This window comes from Tachysurus fulvidraco, chromosome 26 (assembly GCF_022655615.1).
Source record: "Tachysurus fulvidraco isolate hzauxx_2018 chromosome 26, HZAU_PFXX_2.0, whole genome shotgun sequence".
In the NCBI taxonomy this organism is placed as follows: Eukaryota; Metazoa; Chordata; class Actinopteri; order Siluriformes; family Bagridae; genus Tachysurus; species Tachysurus fulvidraco.
Genome location: NC_062543.1, coordinates 11,011,656 through 11,025,877, shown reverse-complemented (window position 1 = coordinate 11,025,877; position 14,222 = coordinate 11,011,656). Strand labels below are relative to the sequence as shown.

The window sequence follows — 14,222 nt, the reverse complement described above, 5'->3', positions numbered from 1 at the left end:
TGAGCACTTGTTTTTTGAAAGGCTAAAAAAAAAAATCTTCCATAGAGGCATCTATTGTAATAACAATAACACAAAAATAGTCAATATACTGGCATACACCAATCAGCTACAGCATTAAAACCACCTGACAGATATCATGTAGGTCCCCCTTGTGTTACTAAAATAACTCCACAAGACATCTGAAGGTGTGCTGTGATATCTGGCGGCAGGACGTTAGCAGTATATACTTAAATTCCTGTAAGCAGCAAGGAGACATTTCCATGAATCAGACTTGTTTGTCCAGCACGTCCAACAGATGCTCGGAGGGCTTGAGATCTGGGGGATGTTTAGGTCATGTGTACACCATGAACCCTTGGTCAGGATTTGTATTACAGGTTCTGCACTGTGATCAACAGGGAGCATTATCCTGTTGAATAAGGCCAAGAAAATTGAGGATTTCCTTTGCCATGAAGTGGGGTATTTGGTCTGCAACAATGTTTAGAAGGGTGATATACTGAGAACCACCTAAGAATACATTGTTGTTAATTTAAGGTTTAATCAAATTTTTGAAAAACAAAAACAAAAAACAATGACATGAACACAGCCCATGGAGGAATGGGAAAAAATGTGAGGAATTTATAGTAGAAACCAAAAAATAAATAGATTAAAGAGGCCACAACATTAAAGCAGCTATTTGTAACTTTTGCCAATGACATATTATACCATGTTTGGTAGTGATGCAATCTTGTGCTCTTAAGGTCTCATACTGTATGAGATAAAGGTTATGTATCAGGAAGCTGTTCTTGTTTTTTTTTTGTAGGTCAGTCATTTTGTGCTACCATTCGCAAATCAAATTCTCAAAACGGATTGTGCAACATTTTGAGTAAAACATGCACTCATGCACATGTTAGACTATAAGACAGTCTATTAATATAATATGTTGGCAGGTTCACCCTCCTTTATCGCTCCTTACTCAAACACAAACCACGAGAACATTGAAATTTGACGTTTTTCAGAGTCATTGTTGCTGTGTGACAAATAACCAGTGTGAAAAAGTCAGTTTAGGAAATGTTTCAATTTGACTTATTTCTATCCTTACACAAACTAGATTCGTTGAAACCTCAAAGGAACTTGTCATGTGTCTCAGGCAGTTACAGAAACAGAGTGTCCCAAAGCTCAAGAATGCATATGTTGTTTTTGAACTGTCGCTTTAGGTTAGTAAGTTTAGGCCGCTTTAGGATATTTAAAAGTCAGTCAGATGATTCAGTCAACAATTCATTCTGTTTAACAGAAGATATAAAAAAAAGAAGAAAAAATAAAAAAAACAGAGGCCCCTGGTTATAGACAACAGTACTGAAGCTCACTAAAGCCAAACCTGTAATCCTCTAATCTCATCTAACAGAAATAAGGCTGTCTGAGCAGAAGCAATAACAGTCTTCAAATGACTAGATCAAATGATCTATTTTTTTTTATTCATATTTATACACAAAGCCTACTGGGTGTCCATGTCTTAAGATGCAGGTTCGGGAGCTACAGATGCTCTAATGTTTCTTAATTCTGTGCACTAATAGGCAATAATAGAAGCAAAGATTCATTGCTGTAGATATGGCTATGTTTAATAACTAGCTGTCAACTTCCTGTGAGTGTTTTTATTTAAAGAAGAGAGAGAGGAAGCAAGACATGACTAAGAGCGCTCTCAGTTTCTCAGCCCGGTGTACACCACAGGAAAAAAACACACACAAACAATGGCTAAAATATCACATGGATTCATCACATCCTCATTAGGACTATTTGTTTGGGGCGGGGGATTAAAATTGTAAAATTGTCCAGTGGAGTACAAAATGTTTTTTTTTCCCCCCAGACACTATTTAGCTGACTAAAGGATGTGAAACTAAAGACAAGGAAGTTATGAAAGAGTCGGCTTCCAAATGCAGAAATGATCAAGTCCTTGAGTTAAAGCCCATACAAACATTCCCAAACACTTACTTACAACAACACTTATATACACAACATTATATTCAAATTAGATAGTAGGTGTGTGCTCCACCAAGTGAGAAATCATGAGAAAAGTACTTACTGGATTGCTGTCTCCTCTCGTGTAAATACTCAGGTTTCAACTCGCCAGACTAGGTTCACAGCAGACAGTCTCATAACACATAACACAGCCCACAGAGCCATGAGATACAGCCACATGCCTTGTCTACCTCCTCACCCTGAGCAGGATCCGGAAGCAGGCAGTGTGTGAGCAGAGAGTTTTACAGCGAGAGAGAGAGAGAGAGAGAGAGAGAGAGAGAGAGAGAGAGAGAGAGAGAGAGAGAGAGAGAGAGAGAGAGAGAGATTGCTGAGGCTGGGTAAATTTCAAACCGTTCCTTTATCAGTTAAAACAGACAGCACCGGTCCATATTATCCATTCTTCAGCAACTGCCTAATGAGAGTGTCACACCTAAACAACTTTCATTTATGAAGCCTCACAAACCTTAATTGATGTTTCATAACAATAGTGACAGGCTTAGGGGCACATAGTGAGGACTCGATTAAAAATAACAAGCGTTCATTTATTGAATTAAGTACCATCACCTTGCACACGTGCAAACACATATATGACTAATATCATTTACCTACAGGTCATTTAGTGTGCTGTCAACTGAACTGAACCCTGGTGTGCTTCATTTAGGCAGACGGGAACACAGAATTAGGACCAAAAATAACCAGTCCCAGACCGTCTGAGCGAGGTGCTTGACTCATAGAACGTGAACTAGCGTGCTGTGTGTTTTGGGTGGCGAGAGACATTTTTGTGTTAATGTGAGCCGTGAGGTGCGAAACGAGCCAAGAAGACAGAACTGAAATGTTGCAAAAAATGTGTTTTTTTAATTGCGATTTGGGTCCCCAGATTTGGACCGGAATCGTAATTGGAGTAAAAGGTAACAAACGGCGGTTGCAACACTCAATATGATTTAAGCTACTTATTCCTATATTTTTGTCTATGTGCTGGACTGGTTTTCATGATTTTTAATTGCGTTTTCAGCCAAAGGTTTGCTCTTTGGTTTGTTTCATTATGTGCAGGCAGAAAACAAAGCAAACCAATTAGCAAAGGAGTTGAAATATAAAAATTTGCTTGTGGGACACAAATCACCATGTGAAAATAACCTGTTGATAAACAGCACCGCACTAAACTCATGTAGTAGGCTCCTCTGGTCCGGGTCTCTTCTCAAATCAATGATTTGTCTACTCATATTCATAACCACTGTTTATTGAGGACAATGTTCCAGAAACACAGAATCTACAGTGCTATACAATACAAAATCTTACTACGGTGTATACTCGAGATTACAGCACTATGCATTGTGGTTATGTCTGCTAAACAGTGTGTGTGGGAATTGATTACTACTTTGTATCAACAAAATTGATGTATATAGCGTTCGCGTTACTGCGGTATGGGTTTTCTTACGTGTGGTTTGGGGTTTGTGTGATGTCTGAAAGCAAATGATGCGTAAGGGGGTGAGTAAAAAGCCTCAGAGCAGAATTTTATGCATCAATGTGGGTGCAAGTTTAAGTGCCATCCAACAGTTAAATAAACACTTGATGATATTTTTGGTGACAGTGACATCTGATGCTCCAAATATGTACAATGAAGCTTTTCTGTGAGAAGTCAGTTGATGTTTTGAAATAAAAACAAATAAGAGGCTTGCTCTTACTTTAACCCACCTGACAGAGCTTGGGGTGTGCATTCAGAAAAGTATATGGCATTATGATAACCGAACATGTTTTCTAGGTTTCCTATTCAATGCGACAGCTTGATCAATGTCCAGATTACATAAAAGGGTAGGAGGAAGAAAAGGGATGGAAACAGAAAGCAATAGCCCAGACTTTGATTTCAGAGTTAGAAGCAAGCTCCTGCCTAAAGCCTCACTCCATTTCAATCATGACACACTTTTGGTGCACTTTCTGTACAATCTGCATACGCAGAGTAAAAATAGGGACAGACTGTTAACTGCAGCCGTGGAGTAAAATAAAATTAACCTAATAAGACCATCACTCGTTAGAAGAACGACACCAGCTTTTAATTGCAATTTGGGATTTAAATGAGTTACCATCTAGACTGCAGTGACATGTTTAATTAGGCTTTTATTTAGTTCTGCCACATGTGCAGCCACAGATGGATGAGAACAGCTGTGCTCCTGCACTCTTTATAAAGTAGTTCATTCGAAATGTCAGCTCTCTGCTGTGACAGCGCTGAGTACGCAGCTCTGAATCTCACCGAGTTGAAGGAACAGAAGAGAGCGAAGCAGCTTAGATAACGCAGAATGTGTAGTAGGCAGGAGGCCAGACAACGCAGCCGCTCCGACACGGCCACCTGTCGTGTGACATAACGCAAGTGGTCTGAGGACTGTGGGCTGGTGGCTCAGTACTAACAAAGTTAACAGTTTCTCGCTGTATAGTTTTGTGTTTTTTACGTGGATGGTAACGTCTTGCCTTGACTGGACGGTATATGAAGTCTAGAAGTCTGGGCAGTTTGTGGGCTTGTTTTTCACAAACATCCCATTCATAGAGCACTCGTTCTGTAGAGTGCACCAATACTGTCTTTTATTCAAATGAGCCTTGAGGCTGAGGGGTAAATGCTAGCACTACAATTCCAGAGTGGAAGAATAGCGCTCTATTCTCGATGACGTACGCTGCATTATTTCTGAAAAAGCTATTTGAATCCCAGCAGCCTACAGACGAAGGAATCCTACTGCGATTTATTCCAGAAAAGCAAACACACAAAAGCAAATACAACACGTCCAGTGACTGATTTCACACTAGGTTCTCAAACCTCAGCGTTGTGTTATTTTGGTCCGTGGAGCGGATTGTCTATGTAAATAAAACGGAATAAACCAAACGAGTCCTCTGCAAATCTATTCAGATTCTTTATAGATTTTCCAGCCATGTCTCTTGGCTTAAACATAGCTGCCTTCCAATGAAGGATCAAATATTTTTCTGCAGTCTTGAAAAGCCAACACATCGCTGAAAGACTTTTTCGGACCTCGCTGTTTGAGTTTGTATTCGTCACTCTTTTCCACGAGCAGCTGGGGCTCTAATCTGAGAGGGGGGACGATGGCTCCTTCTTAGGAAAAAAGCCATCAGAACGGTGGAGGAGGGTCCTGTTACTGAAGCACACGACTGTGTCACCAGACCATATTATATTTCAAACTTAAGTCGGAATTCTGTTCTTTTTCTAACAAATGTTCCATAGTGGGCATTTTATGCTGCAAGGGTTAGCTGCCATTAGCAACAAAGCACTAGGTTTTGTGACAAAGACAATACTATCGAGCATAAATGTAACAAATATAGATCCTGAATTATTGCTCAAGAATTTAAATGCTGACAAAACTGAAAGTGCAAATGGAAATGACAGCACTTCTCCAAAAGTAACAACATCAGCGAGGATCCTAGACGGCTTTATTTGAATTGGATAAGCACAAGAATTAACCACGAGAGAGCACTATGTGTTGTACAAACCTGCTGTCTGTGACTAAGTGAACGATACACCACGTCAGCAGGGCTTCAGCATCTGTACTCCACCTGGGTTTGCTCAGTGTGCAGTGTGTGTGTCAATTTTCTGGTGGGTAAAGTGCCAAGTCATGAAGGCTAGGGTCATAAAGCTGAAACAGGATGTCTTGAGCTCCCACCCCTTTCTCCCTTGTGGTTACAACTTTTCCAGCATCCCTCTGATCTCCTGTAATATGTGAAAGTACCGGAAACTAGCGTGGGCACACTGAGGACATGCAGCATGTACACTACAAGCAAGCTTATCACTGTGTAACACAAGTTTAATATCTTGCAATGAATGATCCTGCATTGCAAAACCCTATCTTGATGATAGCTGTCAATAATGAAGTTACACGTGAATAAATCATGAGCATATTATAAGGCAAAGCAGAAAAAGACTTTCATGGCAACCTGCCATTCGTCATATTGGAGCGTATTATTTGTTCAGCTATAAAATGACGTGGTGGTAGGTGTTAGAGGGTCACCCGAGCTGACTGAGTATGCATTCCGTTTCCTGCGCACATTCCTTTGGCCTACGTCTACTCCAAGCAAAATACAGGCACCTATCGCAGGAGTAATGGTTGAGCTTTAATCAACTGAACGGCGTCATTGGCCAGAAATCGTTCCTGTGTCCTTGACATGTATGAGAAATGCTGCGTTTATGATGGCAGCTGCATGTAACCTGATGCTGCTTGTGCACCAGTGAGATCAGAGGTATCTAATATGTCTAGCGACAAAACAAATGAGCTCTTAGCATTGCCTATTGCTGATTAGAATTCAATACTATCACACGATCCAGAAACCCAAGCACAAACTCACAAACTGTTAAAGGCGAACAAACGCAAGAGCATCTGCCAGTCAATAGCTAAGGTTTCTCAATATAAATACAAGGGACTGAAACTTAATAAAGAATAATAAAGGAAAATAATTGTCATTGCAATTATTACTAATAACTCCCGCTTGTCGGAGTTAACGTGTTGGTAAAGAGTCCATTATATCTTCTAGAAAAATGATTTAAAGCCAATCAAAGATAGTAAATCTAAGCTTCGACAAATCCTAGACAATATTCAAAAGGACTTGACCATGAGCACATGTCTACCCTAGCACATGTCTAGCTTAACTCTTATGCCCATTCAGTTATTCACTTATAATTAAGGTGAGAAAAATGTCCTTGCATACAAAATGTAGACAATTTCACATATACTGTATAGCAGAAAAAGCATTGCCATTTGCCATTAACCTTAAAGTAACGTTAGTAGCTTGCCATTAATGAACCCTAAGAAGTAAGTAGAAAGAGATCAGATACCTCTGGCTGAACATGCCTGAAACGCCACAATAAATAATCCTGAATTCTCTCTGACCCAAAGTTAATGACGAGTGTGATGTGCAGACAAGCAGTCTCTCTCTCTCTCTCTCTCTCTTTCCCTCTCTCTCTCTCTCTCTCTCTCTCTCTCTCTCTCTCTCTCTCCCTATCCCTCTCTGAGCGAAGAAGAATGCTCAGATCGTAACACGTCCTCAATCTGCAGTCCTTATCTCTGCAATTAGAAACAGCATTCAAGGGAAGGACGGCTGTGTTCTCCTGGGCACTGAGGTAGCGATCTGCCCTATTAGTCTCAAACTTAGAGAGAGAGAGAGTGAGAGAGAGAGAGAGAGAGGGAGAGAGAGAGAGAGAGAGAGAGAGAGAGAGAAACTCCAAAAAAAATAGGTCATAATTTTTGCTTATAATGTTATGCTATAACAAAATCAATAATGGATTAAGATGGAAATCTTTTTTTTTTTTTTTTTTTTAAAAAGGTACTCATGGTAGAGAACCATGCAGTCTTACAGACCTTAGAGCTGAATTCTAAGTAGATAAGAGACTCACTAACTTACTGGCTTAAGTGAACAGAGCCAGAGGAAAGTCCCTGCACTGCAGTCTGGTGCATGCAGAGCCTGTATACGGCTACAACACTTTGTCCTTCAATCTTTCTCTACAGATTCGATGGTGACCATCGAATCTGTAGGTCATGGCAGGCTCCTGGTGTAGGGTGCACTGCTACTGGCTGACACAGTAACTGCACAAACATCCTTTAGAACTTCCTCCATTTTAAATGTTGACTATAAAATATTTAAAAACAAAACAACTTCCATGTGTTTATCCACGACATATCACCTAAATATAGACGTCACCAGAATCAAAATTCAGACCAGACCACTGAACCTCCGAATAAATTGAACCTCCGAATAAATTCAATCATACTATTGATCCTTGCATGATTTATTTCTCTATTCATTCATTGGCCAGACAATACAAAGAGACATACGGTTGAATCTATAACTGCGCTCCATGTTCTGCTTTTAACATCCTTTTGATTTATGAAGCAGCGTATCTTAAACTAACTGATCAGCTCTGGCTGCAAGTAGCTTATAAGGCTTATAACACGTTTTTTAATAGTATGAAAATGAACAGACCCATGCCTTACATATACACCACAAGTGCCTCATTGTACATTCTCAACATGATCTACTCTGTCCCTGTGGAGGTAATAAACCCTTAAGGGGACAATACAGGATGAATGAGTGTCTTTAAACCAACAGCTGCTATATGTATCCACAATAAGCATAAACATGTTGCTTAGTTAAGAGTGAATTACTTTAAGAAAAAAACTAAGATGTAATAGAAGCTGGGGATTGTATCCGTCAATAAAAGCTAGTGTTACAATGACCTAAAGATTGCATGAATGTTGATTTAAAACTCGGCTTAAAACAGGAAGACAAAAAAGAAGTGAAACTTGAAAAGTTGAAGTGAGTCAGAAATAAAGGAATTTTGAAAGAATTGATCACAGCAATTCACCAAAAGACCCAATGACATAAATGTGAAAAGGGAAGATGCAGGAAACACAATCGAGTGGTTGAAATGTAGCATTCCCTTAAATCTACTGATTGATCAGACATCACTTGATGTAAACTGGGACTTCCTACAGTAAAATGCCACTTGTGAATGATGTAACAGGTTAAATGTATTCTTGTAACAGACCTCAGACAACATGCTGCAATGGCCGAGCTGCATTACTGGAGTGCTTAGGAGGAACTCCTCCATTGCTTTCTTGTCGTTATTGACGTTGGTTTGTAGAGTTAATAAGGTGTGTATATTTCCCTTTTCCAATCTATATATGGAATAGATGAGGAAAACTGAGACTGCGTTGTTTCTGTGGGTGAACACACTCAGCAAGACGCGTATTAAACTAGTTAAGTGCTGCGTTGCTCAGTCCATCCTGCTATGTGAGCCCTTGCAAATATTCTTAGAAATCACTGTACAAAATGTGCAAAACTGAATTAAAGCATCACATACTCAAGTGAGATAAGTGTCCGGTCTTAACGATCACGTGTACAGTACAGTGCAGTTGACACAAGGCTTGCATGTGGTAAATGACTGTCTGTAGCCTATATTTGACTCTGCTGCAGTGTTGCATTGGAGGAGGAGGAGGGAGAATAGCATGTAGGGCAAGAGTAACACTGCAGCATACACAATTACAAGAGAAAGTTGTCTTTAGCTCTATCATAAAGCCTCGACACAGACATCAAGCTTAGTAGTCCAGTGAAATGAACAGAGATTGTAATACTACTATGAATATTCAGTTACCACCACAAAGCTTTTTATTGTAGAATATATTCACATCTGTTAAACTCGTGTTGGGTATTATTGTAATGATGCAGGAATGTCACTATTAACATGGTGATTTACCTGTGCATTATGTATTACTGACAATTTTGAATGCTTTTATTTATTTATTTTTTTACATTTTTTTTTAATTTAATTTCTCCAGGGCCAGATACACTCCTCTCCTCTCATGACCTGCCTTCCTCCTGGTTTTCATCCATGTTGTGGTTTTCTTCATTCGTCTCTGATGTCAAAGAAGAGCCACACAACAAATGACAAAAACACAGCTGCATGTCTACAAAATATTCCTTAATCTAAACTGCAAAAGTCTGTTTGTACTTTAGGTCTTGTCATTTGTGGTTGAGACTATAGAAATCTAACCTCCTTAATTTAGACAGGCCAAAAATCTGATTCGAGTTGCCAAATTGAACCTGATTGCTCTTAATACTTCACATGGTACCGGACATTGCATACAACTGTTTTTGGTTATGTCATCTTGGACTGTTAGTAATGCACAGCATCTCTGACATCACCGCAATGTCTGTGCACTGATGCAGAACATACACACTACTAATGTTTACTAATGTAAAGGACATAAAAAATCAGTTGAACCTTGTCCTCCATGAAAGCGTCCTTCACACACACACACACACACACACACACACACACACACACACACACACACACACACACACACACACACACACACACACTCTGCCCAACCAATGACAACCCACAACCAATTTCCTTACACAGCCCCTTTTTTCCTGAGGTCTATTTATAGCCACTCCAGCTTGAGAGAGTGTGTGTGTGTGTGTGTGTACATGCATTGCATGCTGGTTCTGTAATGAGCCATATAACAGGAAGTGGACGATGTGACTGGGAAACAGATTTGCCTGTCCACCACTTATAAAGACACTAAAGAGAAAAGAAAGGATGAGCTAACCTTGTCTTCAAGTAAGGTTCTCAATCGATACTTTAACATTCTTCAACGTGCTTTGAAAGGCTGAGCGCTTTTACATTTGGATTGAAACCTTTCATGGCTCTTCATGCAGGCTAAAGACTTTTACTCCTCTAAAACTCTAATTTAACTAACAGTTAACAGTAAGCAGATTCATCATATGAAGGAGAAAGCTGAATCCTTTTGCTAACTTGACTATCAGTTTTGTTCTCTATAGGCATTTTCCTTGAGCCCTTGTAAACCTCAGGTAAACACAATCCTGGCTCATCTTGTTTCACACAGCTCATACTTTACCCATGCTTAAATTAATACCAGCTATTTATAATCTGGCATTTCACACTGTACATTCCAAATGTTAATGATCTCATTTGCATATTTTTGGTGTCAACAGCCATGACTAGATAAATACAGCAAGTGATGCATCTAAATAACGGCTTGTCTCACACTACGGCACTGCAATGTATCTAGTATGTGCAATCAGTTATATGGTAAACCTTTGTGTGAGAAAGGAAGTAGTGAGTGTTTTGAAAGAACAACTGTTTATAGCTATTACTGAGACAACAGGAACTAACCGGCCTTGTGGAGGTTCCACACAAATAAGTGTAACTGGTTAAAAAATTATTAACATGCAACTAGATAATAAGCAGAATCAAACAATTACAGATGTGATGTTATTAGAAAAAAATCAACTGGTTTTTAACTAACTCTGCTAAGCATCAGGCTGCATAACACCAAGCGGTTGTTGATTATTTTCCGCCATGACAACATGGACACATTTTACATATAAACCTGCCAGCAGAGTCCATTGTTTTCACACAGGCAATATCTCTCTTATGGCTGCATAAAGCTGGAAGTGTTATAGTACTATAACAGTAGGGCATAGATGCTCTGCTGATGAAGACAAACAGCCTCGTGCACCTGCATAAATGAATAAACCCTTGTCTACTTGTAATTCCAAAGTTAATCTGAATGCTCTATGTGATGTCATGATTTAATATCTTTAGACAAAAAAGAAAATGTTAGCTAAACAGTGTTCATTTGGTTCTGTGCTGTTCATGTGTAAATCTCCTCTGTGACTCACTCAGCTCCATCTAGGACAACATGTTCTAAGTAGAGGGCACATTTCTCAGTGACACATTTCAGGCTATTTCCACTTCTTGGATAGCCTGGCCCTGAGAAAGTAAAGGGTGTAATTACCAACAAACAAAACTGTCAGAGGAGGGATGTTTTATATGAGCCGTTTTTAGCTGCACTTCTGGTAAAGTAAGAAAAAAATATATATGTATTTCATTGAACCAGGCATCAACACATCCAGAAATGTAGTGCGCGGAAAGACATGGATGAAGCCTGTTATTCAGATTATAACAGAATAGTCCATTCCCTTCCTGGCATATCGGTGCAGTGGATCAGTCATTTTCTTTTAAAAACAAAAGATGGAAAGTTCTAAAAATGGTATAAGGATATGTTTAAGCCTAATTTGTGTAAATGAATAACAAAAGTCCCTTGATGAAATACAGAATTAAAGACGATAGGATGTCACGTTAGAGGAAAATGATAATCAATAATCATGTGGTCAGACGAGAAACGGAGTTACTGTTACCACCTTAAAGCTTTCCAAAAGCAGCGTGAAACCAAACTGTTTTATTTCTCCTGTACCACAGCATTGTGCCACAGTTGGTTATTAATTACATGAGCAATAAACATTCACTCACCAGCCTGTCTTTGTACACTGTCTTGAACATAACATGTCCTCTGTCCTGAAGACTTTTTTCCCGGGGACTTTCAGTGGAGACGCAAGAATAACTAAATGTCACTTTACAGAAAGCTTCACCATATCGATGTTGCTCTTAAAAACTGATTCATCACCTGCTGATCATTAATACATCTTCTTTAACGCTTCTGTTCTGACTAATATCTAAGCTACAGTATTGTCAGCAGCAGCGCAGAACGAGGCGTGGCCCACATGTCCACATGGAATTTATAAAGAAAAAGGATGCTCCAGCTGCTTCAGCCTATTTTAAAAGCTGTAAATCCCCCATGATGTTTATGAGCTCAGCATGTGGTTAGATTTCTTTTTTATACAAACAGCAGCCCTTGTCGTAACCCAAACCCCATGTAGGACCCCTTCAGTGCCCATAAAATAAAAAGAAATAGTACTTTTTTTTTTTTTTTTTTACAGATGCTTACAGTAAAACTACAAAGGGAGGCTACCACTGCTTATTATTATAATGAGCAACTATAAACAGTGCTCTAAAAATAATAAAACGCTGCATTTTGCCTTTCTCTCCCTTCCTTTTTCTGTCTTACTCTACATTGTACATGGGTACAAAAATGACAGGTTTTCAAACGGGTCCTAATGAATAAACGACACATGACAAAAAGACTTGTGTAGCATTACTAAAACAGTGTTGTGTTCTTGTCTTTGTTGTGTGTGTGTTTGGGTGATATATAGTGATGTAATCAGGGTTAGGGAGGGAGTCCCATCCCGGGTGTATTCATGTCTCTCACAGAGAATCTCAAAAGACTATCTCAGAGATTCTGAGCCACAACCGTAACCAGGATATAGTGTGTGTTAAGATGAATAAGACAAACGTGTATATACTAACACATTTACTTTTCTGTCATTTAGTGATGTATACATATACTGTATGTGAACATATACTGTTCAACAATATTGTGTGTGGGCAATAATACTGAGGGTTTTTTGAGGGTTAAAGGGCTTTGCTCAGGCTGCAAAACTGGGAATCAAACTCATGACATTCTGGTCAGTGATTGAGGATTAAGGGCTTTGCTCAGGTGCAGCTTAGCTTTGGTGGACCTGCTATTCGAACTCATGACCTCCTGGTCAGCCGTCCAACACCTTAACCACTAGGCTACAACATCCCTAACACCGAAAACACAATACAACAAAAAAAATAACCACTTGTTAAGCTAACTCTACACAACAGGGTAGCATGTTAGCTAGCTAGAAGTTTCACAAGAAAATGTACTGAAACCTTGAGAACAGCTCTCGTGCTTTTGAACCTGCTTCCTCAGGGATATTCACCGCAGTCTCCTACACACTCCATTATCGTTACTAAGCAGCTCTTTACCTTCATTCCACCAGAGACCGGTCATTAACTCGCTCTTTGTGCTAACCGGCTAATTCCAGTTCCCTGAAACGACCGTTAGAAAAATTAAAGTGTAATGAAGTAAACTGTCAACTGCTCAAAGCTACACCGGTGTCACTGAACACCACGGGCGAATTCTCCTCATAACACCTCAACTGGATAGATTCAATCCGTGTACGACGTGTAGAATGTATAAAAAAGTGAAAAAAGAGTGAAAAATGTATTATTATTATTTATTAGAAATAAAAACGTACCTGTTTTCCGGACGTTGCTGATGCGCGCGCTGCAGCTCTGTGATGCTCCGCGAGCGTGTATCGCTTTAATGGCCACCAGGTGGCGCGCGCGTTCTTGTGGCATAATAGTCCACGTGCATGCTGGGTAGTGTAGGCCACGTGCGTAGGGAAAAATACTGCAATGCCTGCAAAACAACAAACAACTAACAGCAACACATCCTCTTTCTCAGCCTCCTAGAGTTTAATTTCATTATTTCACAACACTTCCCTATTATTTACTAACTCTCTCTTCTTCAAGTCAAGAGTCAAGAAGCTTTTATTGTCATTTCAAACATATAACTGTTGCAGTACACAGTGAAATGAGACAATGTGTCTCCAGGATCAGGGTGCTACATACTGTAAAACAAAGACGGAGATAAGGACTTAAGTTAAGTAAGTTAGTCTTAGGTATATAAAGTGTATCTGTGCAACCTGGTGCAAACAGTGCAGGACAAGACAGACAAGACAAGACAGTGCAGGACAAGACAGACAAGACAGTGCAGGACAAAACAAACAAGACAGTGCAGGACAAGACATACACGACAGTACAGGACAAGAAATACAAGACAGACAAGACAGTGCAGGACAAAAGACAGTGCAGACAAAAAATACAAGACATCACACAAATACACAAGGCAATAAACAAAACAGTGCCGACCAGTGTAAATACTCTATGTTCAACAATATTGCGTGTGCAGAAATACTGGAATAAACACAGTACTATATCAACA

General features: G+C 39.6%; 1 protein-coding gene across 4 annotated transcripts in view; it reads right to left on the bottom strand.

The window, feature by feature from the left end:
* specc1 (sperm antigen with calponin homology and coiled-coil domains 1) overlaps window positions 1-13,628 on the bottom strand; it is a 69,152-nt gene extending 55,524 nt beyond the window's left edge. The window contains exon 1 of one of the 4 annotated variants that reach the window (XM_027178643.2): window positions 13,474-13,628. The gene's annotated coding sequence lies outside the window, so the exon portion shown is untranslated. Of the gene's footprint in view, window positions 1-11,821; window positions 11,964-13,105; window positions 13,245-13,473 lie in introns of those variants that run through there. The other 3 variants (XM_027178645.2, XM_047808958.1, XM_027178646.2) reach the window with 3 other exon arrangements.
* Window positions 13,629-14,222: the final 594 nt, after the last annotated feature.